The sequence below is a fragment of the Camelus dromedarius genome, chromosome 27, assembly GCF_036321535.1.
Source record: "Camelus dromedarius isolate mCamDro1 chromosome 27, mCamDro1.pat, whole genome shotgun sequence".
Classification (NCBI taxonomy): domain Eukaryota; kingdom Metazoa; phylum Chordata; class Mammalia; order Artiodactyla; family Camelidae; genus Camelus; species Camelus dromedarius.
In genome coordinates, this window is record NC_087462.1 from 23,852,621 (window position 1) to 23,874,300 (window position 21,680).

Here is a 21,680-nt window from a genome sequence, read left to right on the forward strand (position 1 = left end):
GCAAAAGCTATTTTCTGGCTTCCCTGCCCACACCCGACTCCTGGAAAGACTATCCCAGGAGTGTGTGTACCTTGTTTGAAGACCTCTGAGCAGGTCTACCAGGCCTGGGAACTGAAGAAATTTACAAGATCCTTTTCCCTCCCTACCTGCCGGCTCTTGGCTCTGGGCTGGAGTTAAAGCTATGAATTCCAGCAGCAGGACCAAGGCCAAAAATGCCTTTGGCAGGAATTTATATCCAAGGGAATGCAAGAGGAAAAAAAATCACAATGATGCAGTTCAAAATTCTTGTCCCCATTACACCTGTAAAGTGCTTCCTGCAGTGAGGGGCAAGCAGAAAGTAGTAAACAAGGGAGATGGTCAGGTAAACACACTTCATGTGCACACACACTCCCAGCCCGGCTCTGGGCTCACATGCCGCTGCAGGTGTTTGGGAGCTTGGTGCAGAGTTGCTGCTGCTGAGCTCACAAGATAAGGCAGGGATGAGAGCCTTCAGTCCCCAGATGTGAACTGTGTACAACCACATGCCAGCCCCAGTGCCCATTCTGTCCGCTAACTGCGCAAGGACACCACTGTGGCTTCAGGCTTGATGAGACAGAGGCAGAGAGTGCACAGTGGGCTAGAAGGCTGCCGGTCATCCCGGGGGGTTGATCAAGTCCTCCTGCCCAGGTGGGAAGCTGAAATCTAAGGAAGAAAAGGCAGAGAAAGGCTTAGAGAAGAGGAAGACCTCCATTCTGCCCAACCCAGTTACGAGTCCCTGGAAAGCAGGCCCCCCTCTTTGCTGACCCACAGCATCCAGCAGGGGGAAGGAACCCAAGGTCTGGAGTCAGGCAGATCTGGGCACCCACACGGCCCCACCCTGCCCATCACTGACCTGGCCAGTCACTGACCACTCTGCCCTGGAGGTCGGCCCTGGAATGTGGGGATTAGACGCACCTTGTCTGATTCTCAGCCACTGACCGACCAACGGGGACAGTCAGCAAAGAACTGCCACCCTGATCATCCTGGCTGTTCCAGATTTGTGGCCCCCATGCGCTCCCCTCTTGGTTTTATAAGCCAACTCAGATTGGAACAGCCTCTTCCCACATCTGATTTCCTCTCCTTCACCATCTAGAGAGCCACCTTTTCATTATCTCCACGGGATGGAAGCGGGACTCTCGCTGGTTAAGGCGACCTTCTGTAGAATATTAAGAGGCAACACGTTCCTCTAACCTCGTTCTGTCCCACTGTGGAAATTGTCCTTTCCGCTGGCTCATAACTGCATCAAGAGAAAGACAACTTTATGAATGCTGATATCTCCTCCCATAAAACCCGGGGTAAGGAGGAGGATCCAAGTGTTGGTGTTAGAAAAACTAACTTATAATAGACACAAGCTGTATGAGGGAGCGGGGGAGGCAGGTGCTCGGCAAACATTTTCCTGCAGGGGGCGCTGTCCGCCCGGGGACCTACAATTTGGTCGTCTGCTCCTGCATCTCGATTCCAACGTGCAGGTTTTTTTCCCCCATCACCAAGCAATTGATAAAAGAAATTTTCACACATTGAGGTGTGCAGAAGCACCATTCTGGCTTACACATAATTTAACTTGAATTTTATGCTAACTAAAACAGCCTAACAGCCCTGTTTGTGGTCTATCAAACATACACTGTACACCTGCTTTAATTATTAAAGAAAAGGGAGCATTGACCAGAGTAAAGAATGTCCATATTAGAAATAAAGATTGGGGGGAGGGTATATCTCAGTGGTTAGAGCACATGCTTAGCGTGCATGAGGTCCTGGGTTCAATCCCCAGTACCTCCATCAAAAAAATAAATGAGGAAACCTAATTACCTCCCCCTAGAAAATAAATAAATAAAAACATTAAAAAAAAAAAAAACCCAACCGAAAAAAATCAAAAAATAAAGATTAAATGCCTCCCTTCCTGGGATGCCGAGGCTGGTACTCCTCCAACGATCAGAGCATTCCCCAGGTGCCAAGGCCACACTGACCTGCTGTGTATGTGCGGGTTTGTTTCTCTGAAACCTTGAAGAAATGTACCCCGACTTGTTCAGTGTTCTTTGTTCTGAGACGACAAAAACTGTGCTGGAAACCATGCTCATCCAAGCAGTTTCTCCAAGCAGCTTGGCTTCTGGGCTATAGTCCTCAGGTTGGCTCCGATAAAGCTCTTTTCTATTGTTATTATTGATTATTTATTGATTACTTTTGTCGACACAATTCTCTGACACCACTGGGTTCAATTCAACTCTGCTCAACTCTGACACTCTCTGCCTGGAGGTAGCATCAGATCACACAGGCTACAGGCTCAGTTTTACAAGGCTGCCCCTCCCCCACCTCCACTTTGCAACACACACTTCAGATGCCAAATCGTGAGCCCAGGGTGTTACCTGTGCTTCTGTTATCAGACTGAACTTGGGTCTGCTCGCCCATCCTTCCGCTCTGGTCCTCGTCCTCACCACTGCCCATTACACGCCCATCACCCCAGCCGCTGCCCCAGGACCAACTGTGGACAGACCCCCATCAGCCAGGTCTGGTTCCCTCTGGAGAGCAGAAACCACTGGTCAGCAAAGCCAATCTACTGACACTGGGTTGTGGTGAAGGAAAATACAGCATTTACTGCAGGGCAACAAGCGAAGAGAAAGGGCAGCTCCTGCTTTAAACTCCCTTACTCCCCTATGGCTTTCTGGGAAGGGTTAAGGGCAATATTTGAGCTGAGGGTTGCAGCTCCTGGGCTCTCTTCTGATCGGTCGGTGGTGAGGTAACAGGGTGATGTTTTGGGAATCTTAATCATCACCCTTCCGGTTCCAACCAGTCTGGGGTCTAGTGCTGGCGGTCAGCATGTGGTCACTGTCCTCCACCAGGGTGGAGATGTTAGTTTCTGCAGAACACCTCAAACATACGCATCAGATTGTCGTCCATCTCCCTTGAGGAGGAGTGGGGACCGTTTTATGGCTGAATTGTTTAAGCTATCACTTCTCTTGCTTGACAGCTTTTCCTTTGTTTCTGCATTTTCCTCACTTCCCTAATTAGTAACTGTTTGAGTCTGTTCTTGGGAACTCAGGCTTAACAAACTAAAGTCTTTTTCTGTAAATCAGACCCAGGGGAAGAAGAGGGGCTTCTGTACCCAGGAGGGCCCTGCAGGGTCCTGGTTGATTTCAATCCCCTCTTCTCTTTGCTACTTCTCAGTCCTGAGGGGGAGAGGGGGACAGGGGCGGGACAAATATGGGAATAAAGTTTTGGATAGAGACGTTAATCCTAAATGCAGCAGGGGAACTTGGTTCTGGGGGAGGCTCGGCTTCACTTCTGACTAACTGGCTCTTCTAGAGGTTCCCAGATCCCCTTCCTGGATTTGATTAATTTGCTAGAGGGGCTCATAGAGCTCAGAGGACATTTACTAGATCATTGGGTTTTTTTATAAAAGGCTATAACTCAGAAACAGCCAGATGGAAGAGATGCACAGGGCTAAGTGTGGGGAAGGAGCAGGAAGTGTCCACACCCTCTCTGAGCATACCAGGCTCCAGGTGGTCACCAACCCAGAAGCTCTCCAAACACCACCTTTGGGTTATGGAGGCTTCACTACATGAGAATGATTGATCAAGTCACTGACCAGCGGTCAGGGGGTGGGATGGAACATTCCAATCCTCTAATCACCAGGTGGCTTCTCCTGGAAGCCAGCCCCCCTCCTTAGGTGGAGTCCAAAAGTCACCTCATTCACATAACACGGGACACTTTTTATCGCTCCTTCCACTGAGGAAATTCCAAGGGTTCTAGGAGCTCAGGGCCAGAAATGGGGACCAAATACACACTTTTGTCATAAATCACCCTTGGACAGAGAGCCTGGCTGCCCAGATTCAGGTGGCCTGAAGCAAGCAGGGTCCCTGGGGGTCATGCACCAGGCCTCTCCCTCTTACAGACCTGACTGGTCTCACCCAAAGCCCTTGGTTTTCTTATTTTAACTTTTGTTTTTAAATAGAGGTACCAGGGATTGAACCCAGGACCTCATGCGTGCTAAGCATGCGCTCTACTACCGAGCTGTATCCACCCTCATCCAAAAGCCCTTGCTTTTCGTGCTGCACCACAGAAAACAACGTACTGTCGTGCCCCTCCTGCCCCTCCGCTGCATGCTAAATTCCCCGCTCTTCACAGCAGCAGCGTTTGGGCTCCCAGGCCAGCCAGACAGAAGCCACTTTTAGCTCCTCCTTCTCCCTCACCCTGGCATCCAGCCTGTGGGCACAGAATCCAGCCCTGGAGGCCTGACGACACCGCAAAGGGCAAGCAGTTCAGCTGCCCACGCAGCTCTTGGACTCCTTCTGAACGGCTGGGGTGAAGCTGCTGCCCAGGCTCAGCCTGAACACTGCCCCACCCCCCTAGCCCGGGAGCTGGCCACTTCCTGACATCACCTGTCACAGCTGGAAACAGTTACGATGTTCAAAAGCGGCCTTAGGTTGAGCTGAAATTTGTCCCCCACTCCTTGCCTCTCCACCCACATTTTCATTGGTCCTAATTTTTTTCTGGGGTTTCACAGAAACCTGCCTGCATCTTAGCCCTTTAGCCAGGAAGGCTAGGATCATGCCTCCAGAGGCTTAATATCCCCCACAGCTCCAGCTGGTCTTCCCACGACATGTTTCAGGTCATTAACCAGTCTGGCCCCTCCTCCAGACAAGCTCCAGTTTCTCCAAATCAAGTGTAGTAAACTCAGTGTCTATGGAGGCCAAGCCAGTGACATCAGTGCATCAGAGAGGTGGGTGGAGCACAATAAGGAGTGGCGGTGACTGCAGCAAAGAGAGTAGGTGCCCCAGTTACTGGAAACAACACTTTCGTTTCAGCCCATTGTTACTGCTCAGAAGTGGGGCCCCAGCATTGCTGGATCCCTCACTTTCCAATAGAAATGGAAAAACTGGATTTGGATTTGAAATGTCCTGATTCTTTAAGTTGGTAATTCATTAAAAACAAAACATTTTATATGAGTGGAAAACATGCAGGCAAAACAAAAACCTATGGGTACCAGTATGCAATCTCTACTTTGAAAATGCCCTCTGAAACTGAACGTGACACTCAGAGGTGGTGGCTGACCTGTCCCACCCATCCTTCCTTGGGGAAACCTGTTCCCTCCCTCTCGGTGTCCACTATTCCAGGCCTGCACCATCTCTCACCAGGACCAGGCTGCAGTATCCTGACCAGCCAGCCATCTCTTTCTCTCTGGTCCTCCTCCTCACTGCTGCCCAGTGCACGCCCAGCACCCCAGCCCCTGCCCCAGGGCCGACTGAGGCCAGACCGCTATCAGCCAGGTCTGGTTCCTTCTGGAGAGCAGGCAGGCCAGGGCTTTGGTTAATACACCTCCCTCAGTCTCTCCCCCTCTTCTTTTCTTTTTTTTTCTTTTTTAAATTTATTTTTTGTGGGGAGGGTAATTAGATTTTTATTTGTTTATTTACTTATAATGGAGGTACTGGGGATTGAACCCAGAACTTCATGCAAGCTAAGCATGTGCTCTACCGCTGAACTGTACCCTCCCCCTCTTCTGATAGGAGCAAGCCCCCTACTTTTCTGCCCAATCCTCCACACCTTTGCTCAAGCCAGGCCTCCCTCCAGGCATGCCTTCCTCCTCCCCCACCCACATCTTACCCAGGCTCAGGCTTCCCTCTTCCCGAGGCCTTCCCTGGCAGGATCAGCCCTCCTGGTTTCTGCTCCTTAGAATTTGCCACATCTGTAACATGGGGAGAATGACCGAGCAAAGTCAAAGAGCGTTTAAGGAACAAATGAGGTGACTCGTGTCATGTGCTTGGAGCAGTACTGGGCACACGGGGAGTGTTGGATGAACACGAGCTGTGACGACTAATAACCTGCCTAGCACTGAATCCACATGCTGTCTGCTGCCTTGCACATTTGCTGCTCACATCTTTTCAGCTAAATGATGAAAGAAGCCTGGATGTGGAGACCAGCAGACCTGGGTCTGAATTCCCTCGCTCCCGCATTTCACCCCAGTGAAGTCACACAACCTCTTTTGGCCTCTGTCTCTGCGTCTGTGAAATGGAGCTAATGGTTCCCACCGCTCAGGGTCATGATAAGGATCAAATGAGGCAACGTCTGCAAAAGCTCTAAGTCAATTGAGAAGAAACTCTGTGAGAACGACCAGTTTCCAGAGGAGGAAATTCCAGACCTGCCACCGTACTGCTGGAGTCAGGGCAAGTGGTTCTTTGAGCAGATCTAGAACATTCTTTCACTAAATGTTCAATAAATAGTTCTTGAGCAGCTATTCTGGGCCAGACACCATGTAAGTTTACTGCAAAGATGAAGGTCCAGCCCTCAAAGTAAAGGCGGTTAAGCCACTTCTAAATCTCCCCTACCGGCTGGCAGCTCAGACTGCCGCCGCCCCGCGCAGGCCCTCACCTGGGACCACGCCTCCTGACTTCCTTCCCAGACTCCGCCCACTCCTGCCAGTCCTCCCTGCTGCCTGAATGACCTTCCTGCAACACACTCATTCACTCATTCATGCATTACACAATTATTTATTCAATTGTTACCAGCCTTCTGAAAACAAAACAGACCAGAATCACTGCCCCTCGTGGGTTTGACATTCTAGTAACTCTAGTAACTCATTACGTAACTTCTTTAAAAGCTCTGCTGGTCTCCAGTTACTTATGCAAGAGTCAAAAGTCTGGAGCTCGGCCTTTGGGACTGCTCTCCATCTGCTCCGCTCTCTTCCAGCCCCTCCCCTCCTTTTCCCAGGAAGGTGACTCCCTTGGGCTCCTGGTGGGCCACGCCCTTTCAGACTCAGTTTCCTGAGTTTCCTGGTGGTTTCCTCAGTCTGGGAAATTCCTCTTCCAGGTTAGAGGCAGTTGAATGTTTTCTCTGTAGGGGAACCTGTTCTCAGCCCTGCCCAGGGACCCTGCCACACTCACCTGGGCGCTCTCTCCCAAAGGTCATTGTCCTTTTGTTTCACTAGCATCTAAAGAGTGGATGTTCAGCGATGGGGATCTGTGTGTGTGCGTGTGCGTGCGCGCGCGCGCGCAACTGCATTGAGAAAGAAGCTGGCCATAGACGAAAACAGTTTTATGGATGGACAGAGAGAGAATTGAAGCAGAGGGCACCTTTCAGCGGGGAGATGACAGAGCAGGTCTCAGGGAGGATGTCCTGGCGGCCTGGGCCTGGATGAAGGAGCAGGATGTGACCAGAGGAGAGAGAATCACCTGTTAGGGAGACAGGGCAACAGTGTGGTCAGAAGCATGGGACGCACTGAGGGGCCATCCAGCATTCCATGGGCCAGGAGAGGAAGGTAAGAAAAGGAATTGATAGAGAAAGAAGATGGGAGAGAGGAGATGTCCCCTGAGTGAGAAAGGCCTTGGACGCCAGGCTGGGGAATCTGACCTCAGAAGCTCAGGGGTCAAAAGCTCAGATGCAACAAAGGCAGGTTAGTGAGATCAGGGCAGCCCAGGAGCCAGGGGAGGTGCAGACTGGGGGCTTTCAAAAAGGAGAGGCACTCCTGACTCAGTGTGATGGAGCCACGGTGGAAATCCAGGCTCAGGGCTGCCATAGCTTCACTTTTTTTTTTTTTTTTAAAGCCAGAAATCCAGTCTTTAACTAAAATGTTCTGATGGAAAATACCACCACCATCAGACACGTTTATGCGTCTTGAGTTTGCAGCCTCTCGGGCAGGGTTTTAGGTGGCAAGATCAGACATGTATATTGGCCCAATAAACCGGTGACCGATGTGGCAAATGGCGGGGGGAGGACCAGAGTAGAAGCAGCTGCAGAGGCTGGGAGGGGGCTGCTGTGGTTATGGTTCAGGTGGGGCTGGGTCAAGGGCAGGGATGGAAAGGAGGGGAGAGCTGGAAGAGGTGATAAGTTTGCTACAAAATACAGAAACCCTAGTTAAGTTTGAATTTCAGATAAGCAAATTACTTTTTTAGTATTAAAAAGTAGTATACAAAAACCCATTGTTTCCCTTAAGTTCTAATTTGCCTAGGTGTTCTGTATTTTTATTTACTAAATCTGGCCGCCTTTACAGAGGGGACCTATGGCTGTGGAACTGAGAGCACTCGAGACCTGACCATGTGGGGAGTGGGGGCTGCACATGCGCGGTGTCGTGTCCAGCGTGGCCCACGGCAGGGCAGTAGTACCTGCCTGGTGGGACTGGTGAGGGCAGCTCGGCCCTATAAACCCAGACTTGTGCCATCATCCTGGACAAAAGAGCCAGTAGAATCCCAGGCGCCCGCACTCCTGCCTCCTTGCTCCTTGCTCCAGTCCAGCAGGGTGGAGGAGACCTGGGACCCCTGAAGATCAGGAGGAACAGCAGGGCCCCCTCTTTCTGGGGGCCTCTGGCGGGAGCACTGCCCACCACCCGTCTTCGGTCAGGTCAGGGGAGCAGGGCTCCGCATCACACCACCTCCGGGTATCGACTGTGTGGCCGGCAGCGCGTGCGCACCTGAGTCCACCAGACCCGCTGGCTGGACCTGCTCCTGCAGGACCCGGAGGGCGAGCGGGGCTTGGCGCCAGGTTTCCTCCTCCATCTCTGCGGGTCTTGCCGGCTCCTTATCCTCCTTGACTGACCTGCCTTCCCATCTGGCAGTCCCACTATCCTTGACCTTGAGCCCTGTTCTCTCGCCAGAGAATTTCCTCGTCCAGGGCTTCAGCAACATCTGTATGCTGAGGGTGACAGCAGGGCAATTTTTTACCCTCCCTTTAAGCATTTTTAGGAGGGGAGTAATTAGATTTGTGTGTGTGTGTGTGTGTGTGTGTGTGTGAAAGGAATGAAAATTGAACCAAGGACCTTATGCAGGCTAGGCACACCCCTGAACTATAACCTCCCCCTCTCCCTGCCTATTTAAACTCCAGGGGTGTTCTGACCTGCTGTACCCTGCGTCCTCTCCTGCCCTGCCCCCTCAAATCCTCCATCTCTCCCTTCCTCCCCCTTTCCCTCTCTCTTTGCTCTTTTTTCCAGTCTTCTTTCCCTTTCTCCCAATTTCCTGGTATTCCTCAACTCTTCTATTCTCTTCTTCATTTCTGTCCTGATCACAAAACTGCTCAAAAATTTCTCCTGGATTTCCTAAGAAATGGAGACAAACTATCATTCTTCCATCCAACGCCACCAAGTAAAACTGACAACAGCTGTACCTGCACACAGCAAAATTTATGACTGACTGTAAAATGTCAGGAAAATCAAATCTTTCTGACATAACTCAGATCTGCAAAACCTGATCCAGGAGATTGGACTTAATAGAAATAGTAGCTGCAAAAGGAAACGCAAACTGACTGATGAAGAAATTGATTTTATTTTAAAATTAGATTGAATAAAGTTAGATTGAACAGCAATGATTTCCATGAAAATAACTTTGGCAAAATAAAATTTAAATGCAAAAAAAAAGAGAAATGGTTTGACTGTGCTGTATTTAATTTTTTTATTATTAAATTAACTCGCTTTAATGCAATTTATTCAAGAAATGTTTTACTGACCCAAGAAAAAATCATCAGTATTAGCAAAAAGTCTAATTAAAATATTTCCATTCAAGAAAACCGCAGGGTTGAGAAAGACAAATGTTATATAATAGCCCTTACGTGAGGAATCTTAAAAAAAAATTATATAAATGAACTTATTTACAAAACAGAAACAGATTCACAGACATAGAAAACAATTTATGGTTACCAGAAGGGAAAGCAGGAGTGGGAGGGAATAAATTAAGAGTTTGGGATATAACATCAAAGCTCAATAATAAAATTTATGTTAAAAAAAAAAAGTAAAAAATAAAATAAGAGTTTAGGATTAACAGATATATACTATGTATGAAATAGATACTACTATATATAAAATAGATAAACAACATGGACCTACTGGGAACTAAATTCAATTTCTTGAAATAACCTATAATGGAAAAGGATCTGAAAAAGAAAAAAATGTATATATACATATATTCACACATAACTGAATCACTTTGCTGTACACCTGAAACTAACACAACATTGTAAATCAACTATACCTCAATTAAAAAAAAAAAAAAGAAAGAAAGCTACAGGGTCAAAGTGCCCCCTTCCTGTTGAAGGCTTACAATTTTATGTATCCCTGCCTGAACTCCAGGCAAAAATATATAACTGCCCACGGAACATTCTCTCTTGGCCATCGCAAAGCCTCATCAAACATGTATACCCAAAGCCAGCCTGCTTATCTTCTCTCCCCAAATTGTTTTTCCTCTCAGACACCTGTGTCTGAGACTGGGACTATCACCCATTCGATTACTCATGCCAAATACAGGAAGCATCCTCCACCCTCACCTCCCTCATCCCCCAAACACTATAAAAAACCAAGCCCATCATCTCAACATGCAGAGCAGCTCTCAAAACCTGGCCTCTTTCCAGCTCTACCTCCAGTGCACCCAAGGATCTTCCATGTGGATTAACGTAACTGGGCTCCACCAAACCAGTCCTGTACCCTCTGATCCATCCTCCACACTGATAGTTTTAGAGTTTAAAAAGCAAATCAGGACCTTTCTTCTAGTAAAGGCAGGCTAGGTATTTTGGACAAAACTTCCTGCTGAAGACAGCTAAAAGAGCTGGTCAAATGTTTATAAAATACACACACACATGCACACACATATTCTTAAAAGCATCAAAGAGCTAAAAAGATAATGAGGGATTGCTGTGTCAAGGTCCAGGATTCTAAACAGGTGACCCTGATACTTGGTGCATGGTTGCCCCAGAAGCTTTTGCCAACTGGAAAGAAGTGGCTAAGAAGCCAAGCTCAGTCCTAGTGGCCTTGAATGGCTGGAGACAAAAATCAGAGTCAGGGGCCTCCCAAGGGTGAGGGACTGATAAACCAGCTTGACACTGGGCTCACTCCCAAAGGACTGCACCCCAGAAGTAAAGGTGAACCGAAAGCAAACCAGCCCTTCCCTGAATGGCAGTCAAGCTCTGAGTCATCCAGGTGCCCCAGAAAACATCATGCCCTAAGTATGAACTAACATGATCTCAGTTTGCTAATCCCTCCAGGCACCTGACAAAAGCAATAAAAAATTCTCCTAGGTGAATGACAAAATCACCCTATTTTAAATGATCTCTACAAATAGAGAGTTTCTCAAACACAATATTCAACACACAAAAATAACGTGACATAGCAGGAAGCAAGATTCTCTGAGCAAACAACCATTGGGAATAATAGTCGACAGAAACAGAGCTGGAGGAACTCCAGGCTGTAAAACAAATTTACACTTACTATGTTCAAGAAATTAAATACTAAGATTGAAATTTTCAGCAAGGAACTGGAGACTCTATAAAATTATATAGCACATGCAAAAACAGAATAAATAGAAACAAAATCCAAAATTCAAATTCTAAACTCAGTGGATGGGTTTTAACAGCAGATTTGACATGGCTGAAGAATGAATCAGAGAACTGGAAGGCTGGTCAGGAAATGAACCAGAAAGAAGTATGGAAAGACAAAGAGTAGAAAATACACAAGGAAAGGTTACAGGCATGGAAGTTACAGTAAGATCTTACACGTGTCTAAGTGCAGTTCCAGAAGGAGAGAAGACAGACCAGAGCAGAGGCAATATTTTAAAAGATGATCGCTGAGAATATTCCAGAGTGGATGGAAGATATCAATCTACAGATTTAAGAATTCAAAAGGGTCCTAAGCAGAATAAATAAAAAGATATCCATGTCTTGACCCATTATGGTGAAAATGTAGAAAATCAAAGACAAAGAGAAAAACGGTAAAATCACCCAGAGGAAAATAGGTAATAGTAATAGCTGGTTATTCACCTCTTGTCTCTCAGGTCTCAGCCCACCCTTCTGTAACCTGCTCTGAGATGCTGGGACCAGGGTCTGAAAACCACATTTCCCAGGCCCCTGGCCAGCTGACTTCCTGTTTGGTTCCGACAGTGGGAGGCACTGAAGGGAGATTAGCATCTGGCAGAAGGGGATTCCTTCCTGTTGGCTTCACTTCAGGAGCCTCCAGCTCCTTTCAGCGCTTCCAGCACCAGCCACACCAAGCCCCGCTCACAGGTAATAGTCCAAGCCAGCAGGGTCCTTCTTGTGGTTGGAGCCCCAGCTGCAGGTCGTCCTCCAAGCCCCCAGGTCCTGCTAACCCTGACCTCTTCCCTTTTATCCTCCCAGGCCAAGGGGTGGCAGCTGCTTCCTGTAATTACTAATACCACTAAAATCAGCATCCTCTTTCGCTCTTGCAGCCCTCAAAGATCTGTGTAAACAATTCATCTTGTGTATTATATCCCCTTTGTTTGAAAAAACTAGCATAATTTATATTTTCCTGGGTGGACCCAACGTGCTACAGAACTCTTCAAAGGAACCACAGCGTGGTAGACAGTATCATTGTTCCCAATTACAATCGTCCCTCGGTATCTACAAGGGATGGGTTCCGGGGGCCCCCGTGGATACCAGTATCCGAGGATGCTCAAGACCTTTATGTAAAATGGTGTAGTATTTGCATATAACCTATACACACTCTCCTGTATACTTCATCATCTCTAGATCACTGTGGTATTTAATACAATGTAAATGCTAAGTAAATAGTTAGCAGGGCACACAGCAAATTCAAGTTTTGCTTTTGGAACTTCCTGGAATTTTTTGCAGAGAGAAGGAAAATGATCTGAGATGGAAGATCATGGAAGCAGGGAGGAATGAAGGACAAAAATCATGGTAAATATGTGGGTCAATCCAGCTGAAGACTGGCTGTATGAAAGAACAATAATCAAGTCTGGGGCGTCAGCAGAAAAACTGGTCGAATCCAGACGGAGCCTGCAACTCATAGCACTGAACTGCTGTTAACTTCTCGGTTGTCATCACTGTATCTAGTTATGTTTGATGTTAACATGGGCGGAGGCTGAGTCAAGGGTATAAGCAAACTCTACTATTTTAGTAATTTTTCTCTAAGGTTAAAACTCTTTCAAAATTAAATCTCAAAAAAAAATCACTCCAAAAAAAGGCACTGACGGTTAACTTTTCTGGCATATTTTCTGCCCGTCCCTTGTCCTGCACGGGTGATGTTTTATGCTCCACATAACTAAGATCACGTCAGACATGTGATTTTATTCCACACTAGGTTTTCGGAGATGTTACCACATTTAAGTTGGACAACAGGCTTCATCACCCTTATTTTACAAATAAGGAAATTAAGGGGGGAGGGTACAGCTCAGTGCTAGAGCACATGGCTAGCATGCATGAGGTCCTGGGTTCAATCCCCAGCACCTCCGTTAAAATAAATGAATAAATAAGTAAGCCTAATTACCATTCCCCCAAAAAACAACAAAAAACTCAAACAAACAAACAACAAATAAGGAAATTAAGGTCTAGAGCAGGTTAAAGGTCATAAAGCTATTAGCTGTATGCAGGTCGCCTGATGCCAAGTTCCAGAATTGCCCTAAAACCCTAGTCTTTTTTTTTTCTTTTTTCTTTTTCAGTTTTCAGTTTTATTAGGTAGAATTGTTATAATCTGACTGCACATATACAATATATTGCATGTAAATACATATACAAAATATACTGCACATATTTTTAAAAATTTACATTTATGTTCTGTTCATTGTTTCTAAGAATGTAAAACCCAACTCTTGAAGAGTAAGTTCATCCAGTTGTTCACACACACATGGAGCCACACCTCACACCTCCTGGGGGGAGACGGAGTCTAGGAGACCCTGGTCCCACCAGCAGCCTGCTTCTGTGCTGAGGGTTTGGTGCCTGCAGCCCAGGGCTCCCAGCCACACCGCCTGACCTGATGCGCCTGGGTAGGACAAGGTGATGTGCTTCTGCAAGGAAGGACTCACTGCCCAGCTGCAAAGAGTGTGGCTGGATGACAGTGCCCAGCTGGTAGCATCTCCTGGGTCCATCTCAGCTTTCAGATGGAGGTCACACTCTTCTCTGGGGCCACCAAGGTGGTGGTGTAAGGACCTTATACCTTAAGGGATGAGGGGTCCTCCAGCTGGCAGGCAGACCTGGAGCTCCACACTGGGCAAAGCCTTTGGGGTCTGTATCCCCTGGTGGCGCCCCCTGCCCAACCCTGCTCCCTTCCCTTTTCTTTCATAGATGTTCCCCCAATAAACTCACGGACTCCTAACTGCATCTCAGTATCTGCATCGACCTGCAACACACTGTCCAGTAGGTTTGTGTGATGCTCCCACCGGCTCCTCTGGGTGAACTAACCCAGGGACAAGGGGTGGTCTTTGTCCCTCCATCAGCCTGGAAAGCCCCCTGGGACTGACAGCCGTATGCAGGGTCAGAAGCTGGTCCAGGGCCTGACCTCCCTGATGCCCACACCACACACACAATCCTGTGCCCGTCCCACCATCAGACCTGCCAGGCGTGTGACCAGCTCATGCTTGGAGGACCTTGAGGACCACATGATGGCCTGTGCGTGGCCCGGACCTCAGAGGAGGCGGAGCAAGTGGGAGAGGCAGCAGCTGCCGGGGAGGTTTGCTCGGAGGGCGGGGTGGGGGCGTGCCAGCCGGGCGAGGGTGTGTGCCAGCCTGTCTGGCTCTCCTGGGTGGGGCTGATGAATGTTTGGGTACAGGCGGCAGCCGTCTCGTGGCTCTGTGAGTTGAGCCTGCCACGGGTTGGGGATGGAGGTCAGATAGGCAGTCTGTGTCGGGCGCATCTACTCAGTGGGCCGAGAAAGGGGAATAGAGCAGGGGCCCGGGGAAACCTCTGCCTGGGCAGAAGACACAGGGGAACAAGGGCTTTGATTTCCAGACTTCCAAGGCCCTCGGTGTTTCACATACCAGGGCCCAGGGCGCGCATGGACAGATGGGAGGACGGGTGAGGCGCCCGCTGGGTGGGCGTGTAAGTGAGGGGGTGCGTGGGTGGCCAGGTAGCTGAGACCCAGGACCAGGACCTAATGGTCACTTCTGTGGCTCCCACACACCCTGGGAAGCGCCCTCTTTTGGCCCTGAGGCCCGCACTTCAGCATGTGAGCATCTTTTCCACACAGGCAGGAGTCCCATGGGTGAGCCCCAGATCTCTCCTCCTGGCCCTCCCTTGAGGGGAAGAGAGAGGAAGGAGCTTCCTCATTCCCTCTCAGGAGAGGGTGTCAGCGGGCAGGTGGCTCTGCCCCTGGTGGAAGACAAAGCGGAGGAGGCCCCCTGCCTGGCAGACCCTGAGTGGTCCAAACCCTTCATACCTGTAAGATCACCCGCCCTGAAATAAATGCATGTTACAATTTAAAATGTTTGTTTACACTGAGATACTGACAGATGAGCTATCATAATGTTCATCCATCAATTTGCTTTAAAAGAATCCAGGAGCGGAGGAGGGGCTGGGACGTCGGGGGACAGAGAACAAAATCATAAAGTTAAGTGATGGGTACCTGGGAGGGCTTTTATTCTCTTCTCTCTACCTTTGTGCATATTTGGAAATTTCCCTAATTCAGCTTTAAAAGTAATCTATGTAGCGGGGTGGGAAGGGACAGACTGGGAGTTCGAAATTTGTAGATACTGACAGGCATATGTAGAATAGATAAACACGATTATACTGTGCAGCACAGGGAAATGTATACACGATCTTGTGGTAGCTCATGGTGAAAAAGGATGTGACTGAATATATGTATGTTCATGTATGACTGAAATATCGTGCTCTGCACTGGAAATCGACACAACGTTGTAAACTGACTATAATTCAATTAAAAAAAAGCAATCTACGTAAAGGCTTTGTTTAAAAAATGGCTGCCCCGCTGCTGGCTCCTTTTAGCTAACAATGGAATATGAGAATCCAAGCTCACTTCAGTGTCTTCTTTTTCTTTAAAAACATTTCTAACTGTGGTAAAATACACGTATCGCACAGTTTACCATCTTAATCAGCTTCCAGCGTGCAGTTTGGTATGAGGCCCCTTGACCCTGGGCACCCGACCTCCACAACTCTTTCATCCTGCCGTAGACTCCCCCAGACTCCTCTCAACCCTCCCCTCTCCCCCCAGCCCCCTGCAACCCATCAATCACTGTAACCAAGGGCCTGGAGCCCAGGTCTCCAAGTTCCTATTACCACCCTGGGCGGCAGCTGGGCCTGGGCCTGGCTGTGGGGCCACTGGGCTGGCCAGGCAGCCGGGGCTTCCGGGTGGCTTTCACACCGCAGTCCCGGCTGGCTCCTGCAGATCTGAGCTCTCTGCTCCAGGGCAGGCACCGGAGCAAGTCCTGGCAGCTCTCAGCTGCCACCCCCACCTGTGGCCTGAGGCTGCCCCGGGTCACCATCACCAGGGGAAGGGGGGCAGGCGACCTACGGCTACTCCCAGCACGTGTGACTCAAGGAGGGCAGTCCAGTTCCCAGGAGTCCACTTTCACCCCAGGGTGTGGGGCACGGCACCCTGGGCGTGGGAGCAGGGTCCTACTGCCTCTATCCCAACAGCCACAATGCCCTGGCCGTGACGCTCTCAGGTTTCAAACCATCTTGGAGGAGCTGGCAGGGGCTAGAGCGGGCACCAGGAGTTACCTGTTAGTCTGAAATCCTCAGTTGCTGCCTCTCCCGGAACGCCCAGCTCTTCTCCCTCCTCATTTGGGCTAAGGCCTGGCCCCAGGGGGCGAGAGAGGACAAAGGAGGGCAAGGAGTGAAGAGCGGGCGGGGACACACAGCTGCCACATCCCCACTGGGGCCGCGTGGGTTCCTTCGCCACATCCCCATAGGTTCCTTCGCATGGGTTAAGCCATTTCATCCGTGACATGATTCTCCGGTTTACAAATGAAGAAACTGAGGCTCAGAAAGGTCACCAGGAAGTCACAGACTGGGGCTTAGAGCCAAGGCTGCCTTTCTTCATCCTCGTCCTCCTGGTTAGAAACAAGTCATGAAATGGCTGTTTTGCAGATGGTGGGTTGGAGCTGAGCACGGTCAACTGTCAGGTTTGGGGAGGCTTCCCAAACCTGATAGTTGACCTTAAAATTGTCTGAGGCCAGCCAATTCAGGAAGTGAGTTCATCCAGACAGCTTCTTTCCTTTCCCCTGGCCACCCTAAGTGCCTCACCCCACACCCAAAGTGCCTCGCCCCTTGGCATCTGGGCCGTGTGGCTCCTGAGCCAACTCCACAAGGATGCCAAGTCTGGGGGCACTGGAGGATGTACACGGGGGGCTGAGGACCCATTGTCTCCTGGGGATGACAGCCAGGTGACCCCAAAATGCTCACACATTGCAGCACATGCAGCGCCAGTGATGGGGGCAGTAGTTTTGCCTTGGAGGTGGGAGGAGAGGCCTTGGGCAGAGCGGGTGCCCTTAATGGATTCTCCCAACAACAAGCCGTTCCAGGTGAGGACGCTGAGGCAGCCCCCAGCGTGGAAATACGTGAGGCAGGGGCCAGTGCTGGGCCCGAAGGAGCTGCGGGACCAGTCCTGAAGACGGGGCGCCACCACCTCTCAAGCAGAGGAGGGCAGGGACAGAATGTGTGGGCTGGAAAGCACCCTCGGAGGCAGCGTGGGCAGAGGCCAGGGCCAGGCAGTAGGGAGCCCAGGCAGGCTGCTGCAACAATCAAGGAGAAAGGTGATGAGGCCAGAGGTGGCAGTCAGAGAGTAGGGGAGCTTTCCGAGTCCCCAGGGTAGCTCCAGGATTTTACAATCCTGGCCACTCGCAAGTTGCATGCATGCAGGAACCACCCAGCCCAGGGAGGCAGACCCAAGAAAATGTAAGTCCATGCTGGGGGTCCGAAGCCTTCCCAGCCTCTTCAAGACAGGCCCTGTGGCAAGCATTTTGACTTTCTGATAAACCTTCCCCAGGAGGAGAAGGAGAAGGAAAAACTAACAGGTACAGCTGTCGACTAGTTGCCAGGTACCATGCTGGGCACGTGCTTTACGTGCTTCACGTGCTTCACTTAATCCTCCCGGCCAAATTATCATCCCTTTTTCGAGATGAGAAAACCAAGGCGCAGAAAAAGAAGTGAAATTGTCCGAGGCCAGCCTATTCAGGAAGTGAGTGCATCCAGAGAGCCTCTTTCCCTTCCCTTGGCCCCGCGCCCTAAGTGCCTCGCCCCTTGGCATTGGAACCGTGTGACTCCTGAGCCAATTCCACAAGGATGCCAAGTCTGGGGGCAGATGGCCCAGGCAGGGGTGTCTGCTCTGCAAGCCCAGGAAGGCAAGCAAAGTTCACTGCATGCAACCCCACCCCCGCCCAGTCTGACCTCTCTGATGCTGTCCAGGCAAGCGCGTGGAGGGAGGAAGAGGCCTGGCTCCTGTCCAGCCCACCTTCTCTGAAAGGCCTCAGAAAGGCAGGTCGGAGGCTAAGGGTCCAGGGGCCAAAAGTGCGAACAGGAGGCAGCCTGCGTGGAGGGAAGGAGAGTGGTTGAACTCCCAGGCGGCAGGAGTTCCAGCTTCCAGGAACTGGCTCTGAGATACGTTTTGGGGGAACAGGTCGTGTCCCCTATCTGAACCTCAGTTTTTCCATCAGAGACTGAGGGCACACAAGGGTTCAAGGTCATGCTCTGTGGTCTATGCCTGAAGGTATTAAGTTTGTGAATATGCATAAATAAGGGTGCCTGGCTATGGAAAGGGGAGGAAGGGGCACTTTCTGGATTAGAACTGATGCTGCCTCTCCCCTGGGGCCACTGGTCCCCTCTGCCTTACACTCCCCAACCAGGTGACCGGGACAACCTCAAAGGGCTCAGAGAAGCCAGGCAGGAAGAAACATCTGCCAGGCCAGCTCCCCAACTTCTGGGGAGAGCTGGTGGGGGTGCTCCTAGCCTGTGCAGGAGGTGGGGGACAGGTAGCCTGGTCCAGGCTAGAGGACGCCAGGGCCCTGAGCTCTGTTTTTGTGAATGACAGCTCTGCTAGAGGGCCGGAGCCAGGCTGCTCTCTACCTCTGCCCCCGCCCACTGCGCTCTGCAGCTGACCCACTTTGGCGCTGGTGCCCAGCGGCCAAGATTCCACTAGCCTTTCACCTGCAGCCACCCTCTCTGGTGTGCAACGTGGTGGAATTCCATTCAGCAGAGACCGTCCTGTCCCTGTCCCCTTCCCACCTGTCTTTTATATCTCTGGGCTTCAGGTATCTTCTGATTTCTTTCCCTCCTGCCGGGATGTTCCAAGGTACTGACTGCCCTTCCCCTCCCACCTCCCTCTGGCAGCCTGGTTCTGGGAAGGAACATTGGCCTGGCACTTATCATCCATCCCCTCCCTCTCCTACTTGTGGAATTTCTGGCTAAGACAAGTCAGTTCTTTCAAACCATCTCATGAACATCCTTCACCTTTTCCGCCTGGCTTGGTTCTCACACTCCCCTCTCTCAATACCTCAGAGGCTCCCGCCTATTTCAAGAGGTCTTTCTGGATCTGCTCCAATGTGGACCTGTACCCCATCTCTCCCATTGACCTTTCCCATCCCAATGACCAGGCTCACTCGTAAGCCTGCCTTCACCCGACCGTGCCCTGACTTCTCCAGCCAGATTCTGGCTCCATGATGACTTTCCTCCATGGAAATGCTTCCCATCCATCAAGAACCATCTCAAAAGTCACTTCCTCAGTGAGGACTTCCCTGAGGTCCCCAAAAAGGTGAGGTGCGTCCTTGCTCTGAATTTTCCTCTGTAACCCTACCAGACAGGGGCCCCTCAAGTGCTGACACCCAGTGTAGTTATTAATTTTCTTTTTTTTTCTTTCCTTTATATATATATTTTATTGAAATATAGTCAGTTTACAATGTGTCAATTTCTGGTGTACAGCACAATGCTTCAGTCATACATGAACATACATGTATTTGGTTTCATATTCTTTTTCACCATAAGTTACTATAAAATGTTGAATATACTTCCCTGTGTTATACAGTATGAACTTGTTATTCATCTATTTTATATATATATTAGTTAGTATCTTCAAATCTTGAACTCTTAATTTATCCCTCCTCACCCCTCCCTCCCATAACCATAAGTTTGTTTTCTATTTCTGTGAGTCTGTTTCTGTTTTGTAAATAAGTTTGTCTTTTTTTCTTTCTAGATTCCACATACAAATGATCTCATATGGTATTTTTCTTTCTCTTTCTGGCTTACTTTCACTTAGAATGACAATCTCCAGGTCCATCCATGTTGCTGCAAATGACATTATTGTATTATTTTTTATGGCTGTGGAGTATTCCATTGTATAGATATACCACAACTTCTTTATCCAGTCATCTGTCGATGAACATTTAGGTTGTTTCCATGTCTTGGCTATTGTAAATAGTGCTGCCATGAACATTGGGGTGCATGGATCTTTTTGAATTAAGGTTCCCTCTGGATATACGTCCAGGAGCGGGATTCCTGGGTCATATGGTAAGTCTATTCCTAGTCTTTTGAGGAATCGCCACAGTGTTTTCCATAAAGGCTGCACCAAATTACATTCCCACCAACAGTGTAGTAGGGTTCCCTTTTCTCCACACCGTCTCCAGCATTTATCATTTGTGGACTTTGAATGATGGCCATTCTGAGTGGTGTGAGGTGATACCTCTATTAATGAGTTTTCTTAATTGGACAAGTCCTCCGAATTTGGGCACTTCCATTGTTAGGAAACTGGTGAGGACAGCAAGACAGGGGTTGCAAACTGGTGGCCTGTGGGCCAAATCTGATCCATGGGTAACATGATGTCTGTTTCTAAATTGAAGTAAAATTCATACAACATAAAATTAACCATTTTTAAATGATACAATTCAATGGCACTTAGTGCACTTACAATGTTGTGCAACCGCCACCTCTATCTGGTTCCAAAACATTTTCCTCATCCCAAAAGGAAACCCCAGGCCCTCTAAGAAGTCACTCTCATTCCTCCCTCCCCACAGCCTCTGGCCCTAATCTGCCTTCTATCTGTATAGATTTACCTGCTTCATGTAAGTGGAATCATACCACATGTGGCCTTTTGTATCTGGTTTCTTTCACTTGGCAGAATTGTTTGGCGGTTTGTCCCTGCTGTAGCATGTGTCAGAACTCTATTCCTTTTTTTGGCTGAATAATACTCCATCGTATAGATATACCGCAATTTGTGTAACCATTTATCTGTTGATGGACACTTGGGTTGTTCCTACCTCTAAGCTATTGTGAACAGTCCTGCTACAAGCATTTGAACATTCATGCACAAGTGTCTGAGTCCCTGTTTCCAATTCTTTGCGGTACATACCTAGGTGTGGAATTGCTAGGTCTTTCACTCACTACACGTTTAAACCTTTTGAGGACGCCATGGTGTTTTAATACTTGACTTTGAATGCCCTTAGGTGCCCATCTCTGTCTCAGTTTCCTTATCTTCTATTGTCTTACACCCGCCCCTTTGACTCACATTATTTGTCTGGCCCCTGAAGGTATCTGAATTTGCTGCCCCTAGAAGGCTCTGCCAGCTAAAAACCTTGGCGCCCAATTCAGTCCCTAACGAGCCAGGGACCTTGGGTAAATCTCTCCACATCTCTCCGAGTGCTATTTTGCTTAGCCTCAAAAGGGAATAATAATACTTACCTAAGAGGAGGCGGCGAGGATCAGGGAAGTGATGGTCGAAACGTGCCTCTTCGGAAGCTGTCAGGTTCTGGAAACCTAGAGGGGCGGGCGAGGCCAGGAGGAGGAGGAGGAGGCGGAGGCGCCTCTAGGGGCGTCGGCTGCGCTCGGGGGTGCGGATCCGCCCGGGTCCGAGCTGGGGCGCACGCTGCGGCCGCGGCGCAGAGCGCAACCGGTAGAGGGCTCGGGCGCCACCGCCGCGCGGCGCCTCGGCGGGCCGGGCCGGGCTGGAGCCGCGAGCCCGGGCGGGGCTCAGGTTGGCACGCGGTGGGCGGGGGTGGCCCCCCGTC

The 21,680-nt window shown here is 49.6% G+C and overlaps 1 long non-coding RNA gene across 1 annotated transcript; it reads right to left on the bottom strand.

Annotated features, from left to right (window-relative positions):
• Positions 1 to 1,137: 1,137 nt before the first annotated feature.
• Positions 1,138 to 21,646, bottom strand: LOC116148470 (uncharacterized). The gene is made up of 3 exons (XR_004132004.2): positions 21,355 to 21,646; positions 5,614 to 5,695; positions 1,138 to 1,255 (listed from the first exon to the last, which is right to left on the bottom strand). It is a non-coding gene; the product is annotated as an uncharacterized LOC116148470 (long non-coding RNA).
• Between the last annotated feature and the right edge of the window lie 34 nt (positions 21,647 to 21,680).